We start from the raw sequence: 7854 nt of genomic DNA on the forward strand, positions 1-7854 counted from the left end.
TCTCTCTCTCTCTCTCTCTCTGCGTGGTCACTCAACAACAATGGAGGCACGCTTCATCCAGGCAGCAGAGTGTCCGTAGGTTCGACCTTTGCTTGAATTTACTTGTTTGACGTCTTCCTGCCCGCACCTCCATTTCCATGTCCAGTACATGCATCACTGCAACAATACGTCCAAAAAAGCTCAGCCTTTTGAGTGACAACAATGCCAAGTTTTCCTTAGGGAAGGTTAGATATGGAACATAGAAATGCATAGAAGTGTTCTTTGCCCATCCAAGATGAGCAACAACATTCAAACGGAAATATGGTAAAATAATCCCTCTCAATATATCTACGCAACCTACTTCACTTACTTATGAAAAGACAAAATTTATAGCCTCTACCCTTGTTACGAATTTGGATGTGCGTCTTACGGCCCCTTCACGCTTTACTGCCGTCAAGATGCACCACATGGTCAACGTCCAACCTACATTGTCGTGCGTCGATACATGGCCCATGTCCCTCGTCATGGACAACTTTGTCCCTCATGAATGGTGCCTCTGCCTTGACCCATAAACCTTTCTCTTCCCATGCTAACATGCCCACCTAACGTTAGTTCAAACTAGATGATACCCCCGCGCGTTGCTGCGGGACTTTGTGGTTTCCATGAACAGATTCGAAGAAAAGCATATATTGTACGAATGAATATTAAATACAGCTCGCGTTGCTGCGGGAACTTGTAATACTCCACATGAGAAAGATTATGGAGTGAAAAGAATGAAAAAACTATGTTATTTCAAACCTTTGCTGGTATATAGAGTCACAATAAGTAAGCAATTAAAAATATATGTTTGTTTGAGCCTTTATTGGTACTATGTGAAAAGTCAAAAAATTAGTATATCGTAGAGTAGTATCTCATATTTTTGTAATTAAAATGCATTGCTTTTTGCGCAAAATTGGAATGCATCACTAACATGAGAAAATAGGACATACAGTTCATGAAAATTACTAAAAGAGCAAGCGATGGTATTTACACGACGTCGTGAGGACGAATTTTGCATGACAACGCATATTAGTCCGTACATTCATATTATTAAAATGCAATAGACAGCTCGATTTGCCATCTGTAGCTGTCGTGCAGACTGAATCGTCCGCACAACTGTTCCGTTACTGAAAACATGCGAAGCCCAGTCTGAACCTACTGATAGAAAGGCGAGATACTAAACCCACTGACGCAAATGCCTTTTTGTAATAGGAACGGAAGCACAAAATATAAGCAAATCGAAGAACAATACATACATACATCTTAGAATTCTTACATGACCAAGAGCCACATACCAATAGGGCAGCCCGGTGCATGTAGCTCCCGCTTGCGCAGGGTCGGGGAAGGGTCCGACCACTTTGGGTCTATAGTACGCAACATTTCCCTACATTTCTGTAAAAGGCTGTTTCCAGGACTTGAACCCGTGACCTCATGGTCACAAGGCAGCAGCTTTACTACTGCGCCAAGGCTCTCCTTCAGCCACATACCAATCAGTGTAAAAAAATGAAAGGGTAAGGTGCAGTGCATATCAGGCCCGTACAACAAAGATCTGAAGAATTATACGGCAGGAACAACCTGAATTGCATTTACAGTAAGTATGTATCTCTTTAACTGAAAAAGCGCATATGCCTTCAGGGCAACAACAAAAGGGTAAAGATCTGGACAAATTTACGACGGGAATGGCCCTCATTTCCCTGCTCCTACCTAGCAGTAAAAAAAATGGACAAAAGGCTCAACAAAAACTGGGAACAATGCATCTGAATGTGTTGTAGCAACTAATTATGATTGCAATTGCAAATTAAACTGAGAAAGAAAAATTAACTACCTCAAGTCCAGATCAAAGATCCATGTCAATCAAATTCATACATGGAATTGATCCGTGTTCAGATACAAAAATGTACGCAGAGTAATTTAGCTGTCTAGTAGTCCATGAAACTGAAGGTAGAAATTGAAGTGATCTAATTCTCTGAACCCAAAAAAGCATGTGCAAGGCCACGGCTGCTACTTACTGCTTGAATTGGCTCCAATCATCGTGAAGCGGATTGGTATATGATGTGTACGCATAGTGTTACTGCTTTTCCCTCCTAATATCGGATAGAGGAAACAACAAAGCATACACTTATTCCTGCTCCTACCTTGACGACTTGAGAAACAACCCAGGCGTAAAGATCTGGACAAATATACGATGGGAGCAGCCCCATCTGCTAAGTAAATAGGCAATTTTTCGACTAATTCAATTCATAAGTAGATAATTAGCATGGCATTGACAGAACTAACAACATACTGGTACTGGTCTAAACAAGCACGTACTACGCAAACAGTAGACAAATCTACACATGATGCTAGCACTGCTAATACATAAATTATCAGGAGAGGGATAAACGCGTTATACCCCCAAGCAGCCCGGCTTTGCCGTCTACCTGCAGCTTCGTGGACGTGTCCTCTATCTCCATCTGAACCTCCACGTCGCCTTTGTTGCGGCCTGCCTCGACGGCCGCGTCAGGGTGTCCATTGCGCTCTTCACTGTGCTGCTCACCCCGTCGTGGTCCGCCGGTGTCGCGGTTTTGCTCTGCGGGTGTGAGACTGGTCGCAGAAAGCGGGAGGCATATGTGCACACAGCTGTAGCCAATGGACTCGCGGAAGTTAACCTCTCAATCGGGGATGACCATGGCATGGCTCCCCAACGATAAATCCATTGCTCGACAGCGAGCCATCGCCGCCGTGGTGCAGCAGGCCGGCGGCGCGCAGGAGCAGCACGAGCTCACGGCGGCCGTCGCGAAGGAGGAGGCCCACCGAGGTTTGCGAGGTTCTCCTGAACCCCGCCTTCCCCGTCTCGTGAGAAGCGAGCGGGCAGTCAACGCCCGACTGTTGCTTTTGCTTGGGCTGTTTTTTTTTTCTTTTGTCGAACCGCTGCTTGGGCTGCGAGCTGGCATGTTGCACGCGCTCTACCAAAGGCCTGAGCCCACAACGTCCGATCCTCAGAAAAAAAAAGTAAAAAATACTCAGGCACAGGTCCACGTTTCAGGCATGGGAGCGAGGCACGCCGCAGATCTGCCTAAAACTGGCCCAGATTTAGGGCCCGCTTGGATTCGGTGTAAGATATTACATCCGGATTTTGTATACACTTGTATTATACCGGCCGCAGCGTGAGTTTCGCCGGGAGAAAAAACGACGCCTAGAGGTCTGTATCGTTTTTACAGGGGTATTGAGAGGCCAAACGCTAATCCAAGCGGAGCCTTAGGTGAAAAATGGCATTCCTCCGGTTTAGGCCACTGCCAGGCGAGAACGAGGCCGGTTGCCCCGACTCAGGCCGCGTTTTTGGCTCGAGCTAGGCCACGCTACCCGTCTTTAGGCTGTTTTTCTTGAGCGCTTATCTATCCCCGGTTGGTTTGCGACGCGGCCGGCTGGCCCGTGTTTCTCATGGGTACGTACGTACATACGTACTCGCGTGGGCGGTCCAGTTTCCTCTTTGTTCTCTGGCACGGATTCTAAACTTGTCTAGGTACGAATATGTCCATGCTGCATGCACGTAGCTTGCTTTGCTAGGGATGGATGATGGTTCCTTAATTAATTTCCGGTTTGTCCTCCGCCTCGTCATGCTCGGCGCCGCACACCATGACAACCAAGGCGCGGACCTCGTTGCCGTTCTTGTGCCGACCTGGGCATGCCGCCCCGCAGAGCTCCGGTTGGTGTCTTTTGCCCGCGGCAACCACATACCTTTGGATGACGACGGGTACCCGTCGTGCACGCGTTCCGAGCTCGTGTGCTCCGGGAACCACGGCCGCTCCGTGTTGCGCCGCGTCGTCGTACGTCTCCTAGAGTGCATCTCCTCACGATGCAGTGGGCGCTGCAGTGTTTTGATTACGATGGAGGATAGATAACATGCGCCATGCGGTTAGTCCATCAATCGTTCTGACACTCTTCTCCTGCTCGACGCACGCGCACCACTGTATCTCCATGACCACTCACCCGAGCGCCGGAGCAACCTGCCCGATCACGCAGTAGACGCCCGGATCCGGTGCCGCACGCGCTTCGGGCAGCACCATTCGCTTCCGATCAACTTGAACACTTTATTTCACCGCTTTGTTAAATGGTGAACAAGGAAACTCTTTGGATGATGTGCATCGAGACTCACGCCCCAAACCTTGGACACCTTATCCTCGCGAAAGCGTTCCTCCCCTCGATCCCAGCCGGCGAACCCGTGGATTCACCTCCCCTTTGCCTGCCACTCTGGCAGCTGGTGGAAAGCAGGAGAATCCTGATGTCTCGACTCCTGCTAGTAGATAGGTGGGTATTAGTCCTTGCAGAGAGGCGGCTTTTGGACGAATGACGTCGCTCCTTCTTCGAGTCAGTCTTCCAGGCTCCGATCCTCCTCAAGTTTGTCCAACGGATTAGACAGAGCTACGGCGTAAATTCCTGTCAGCTCTTAGGGGCGGCGAGGTTAGGATTTATTGCCGTCCATACGCAACGGCGATATTTGGTCGTTCGGTAGGCACCAATACACATGTTGCATGAATAACATGCTTTTCAGAAAAATGATCCTGGTCAGCAAGAGAAAACGTGCAGCTCTAGTCTAGTGATAGAAGTCGGCAAGACTAACACAGAATTGATAAGATGTGTTTGTTGCTACCGTCATTGATAAAAATCAGTTTGTTGTCACTCTGATTATTTAGAGTGCGATCAAGTACATACATAGAAGCTTGCTGCTTTGGTGATCGACCCATGCAAATAAAAGATTTCTGGGATTTTCAGATAGACTAGAATAAAAGTGAATATGGGTGAAGCTGAACCAGGAGTAGCTAGGATGACGTGAAGCCTCGTTATTCGCACGGGATGAAGTTAGTTTCCAAATTCCAATTGCTAGCTCAAGATACCCCGCGCGCCCTATATATATATATATATATATATATATATATATAGAGAGAGAGAGAGAGAGCAAAATGATGCTGCGTCTCTTGCTCAAAAGAAGGGGGGAAATTAAGGGCGCAGTCTTTGCCATGGTCTACAGAAAGGATAATTTTCTCTTTCTAAAGAAACGAGAAAACATAGAGCTCTAGCTAGTCTAGTGATAGCAGTCAGCGAGACTAGGATAGAATCAATAATAGACTAAGAGACTAAGATAGAATCGACAAGATGAGTTTGTGGTTACTGCCACTGATAAAATCACTTTGCTGCCACGGTGACTAATTAATTAGCCGGCTTACAAATCCTGCTGGATGGATCGATCTATCCAACCCATATCCGGGCTAGACCACCACCGGATAAGCGGTGTCAGGGTGGATCTGGAGGCCATTTATTCGGCGCCTCCATTAATATCGTCGGGACGGTGTAGCACACGGCCGAAAAATCTAAGCCACAAAGCCTACACCTAGACTACATCTATACAAAGCCAGACGGCGATTCCGGCGACCCCTCCCCCACCGGCGAGCACAGGGTCCTCGGCGGTGAGGAGTCGCTGGAGTTGGCGTCGGCAACTTTTCCGCCTCTCTTATCGCCTCTACTGTCGAAGAAGGGGAGAGAGAATGTCTATCACGTTGCCCGCACTGTGATGACGGGGCGAAGGGGGACGACGCGTCGCTCCGGGAGGTGCCGCCCCGATCTAGTCTGGAGCGGCACAGAGCAATGCGAAGGGCGGCCGCATCGACGTCTCTCTCGTCGCCGTTGGAGCCGGAGCCGCTGCGGTCGTCGGCGATGGGTCCGAGTGGGAAGAGGATAGGACGGATCGGGAAGAGGAGAGAATGGATTGGGAAGAGGAGAGGATAGAGGGAGTAGAGTGGACTGAGGTCTAGGGTTCATCGAAGAGGATATATGTGGGGTCAGGATGGGTCATGCTGACGTGGCGGGAATGCCCGGTGCGCCCGGGCCGACTCATATCCGTCTCATATTTGGGTTGGATATGAGGGCTGCCGGTCAGCCCGAGCATTTGAGGGCGGTTTGAGGCGCTCATCTAGATCGAAATTTCATGACCGGACAAGGACTGGGCGCCCCGCCCGGGCATATGAGACGGATTTGAGGCGCCCGGCTGTAGATGCTCTTAGATGACAAAAATTGATACAGATGGTCCGAAAACACCACAATCTGAATATGTACCGAAGCTTTGAGGGTCTCCTGTAGAGATGCCCTAAGGTGGAGACAATAAAACGAGAGAAGCTAGCAAGCACGTAAATCTCATGCATGCGGAGGACATGTATGTACCGTGCATGCAACGCTTCAAGTCACATCCATCCCGTACGTACGCATGCATGCATGCCATCGAGATTAACGCTAGCTCGCTCTTCCGATGACCCAACGTGTATATGTGTCACCTTCATTCCGTCGCTAATTAAATAGCAATCCATTAGCGCCAGGCTATTTTCCATTTTTGAGGAATATTATTAGGGCCGGCGTTTCTTTCATTTTTGGGAAATACCCCATAGGCATGCACCCTCGCTCCAGGTCGCTCTATACGAAAGGGCTATTACATATTGCCAGTACAAAAAATTCATGTTACATTGGACAATTATTTGGAAATTTCAAATAACACCCAAGAAAAACTCATTGCTACCTTCGGTCCACATTAACTGACGCCGGCCTAGTACAACTTCAGTATTACAGAGTTGTACAAAATCAGCGGCAACTAATAAGGATCAATGGAGTAGTATTTCTATTACTCCTACATAAATATAAATATTATGTAAACCCACAATTCATGTATTTAAGCATGAAAATGAACTGCCTGGTCTGGTGGTCTTAGCGGCGGGTACGGAGGCAGATTGGCTGATCTCCATGTGATGGGTTCCCATTGGTGGAGATATGGAGCACGGGATCGATGAGGTGGCTCACATCCGTACCATCTACACCCAGCCATCCCAGTCACCCACACTGGCTGAGCCATCACCAGAGCCTACGTCAGGCCACAAGTAGCATCGTGTGAAGAGCAGGCAGGCAGCAGCACCCAAAGGACATTGTTGCTCTCGTGTAGGGCCGATCACAAAAATGGACGACGGACTAGCAAGCTATACTACCCCTAGCTAACAAAATAGGTAATATTTATACACGCATAGGCTGGAACTACCATGCATTCCACCAGCTTTCTTTGATTCTGGCTGTGCATGGGACCCTGTTGCTTGATTCTCACCAATCCAACATCTTAGAGTAACTCCAACGGGGCAACCCAAAAGGACATCTATTTTTTTCCTTTTTTATCTGTTTGGGTCGTCCGTCCGCCCATCCGTGTCTGCTTTTTCGTTTGGGTCAGCCGGTGCGCCCAACAGAAGGCAGATCCATTTTATGCATGTCCGGGTCGGCATTCCGTCAAACACATAGGAGACAGGGGAGCTCGCAAACGCCGGTGCACGTTGGCCATGGCCTGGACGAGCTGGAGCCTGCTGCTTGAGGTCGGGCGCTGGGCGAGGCCGTACAGCGGCTGGGCGCGGGGAGGCGAGGCCAACGGCTGCAGTAGCGCCGCCTGGGTGCACGGACGAGCTGGAGCCCGCCATGGCTCTGCTGCGCGGCAGAGCGATCTCGGCGCACCATGGTGAGTTCCGCGTATTCACTAGTGCAGAACCGGGCAATAACATCGGTTCGTAAGGCCCTTTAGTGCCGGTTCCATAACCGGCACTAAAGTGTGGTCACTAAAGGCCCCCCCCCCTTTAGTACCGATTCTGCACGAACCGGTGCTAAAGGGAAACCATGTGGCACGAGCCAGCTCCGGGGGCCTGGAGCCCTTTAGTACCGGTTGGTAACACCAACCGGTACTATAAGGTTTGGGGGGTTTTAGTTTTATGATTTCTTTTTCATTTAATTTTGTGTTTCCATTTTAATTCTTTTTCGTTTGCTGGTATTTTACGATACTAC

This window comes from Triticum aestivum, chromosome 1B (assembly GCF_018294505.1).
Source record: "Triticum aestivum cultivar Chinese Spring chromosome 1B, IWGSC CS RefSeq v2.1, whole genome shotgun sequence".
NCBI lineage: Eukaryota > Viridiplantae > Streptophyta > Magnoliopsida > Poales > Poaceae > Triticum > Triticum aestivum.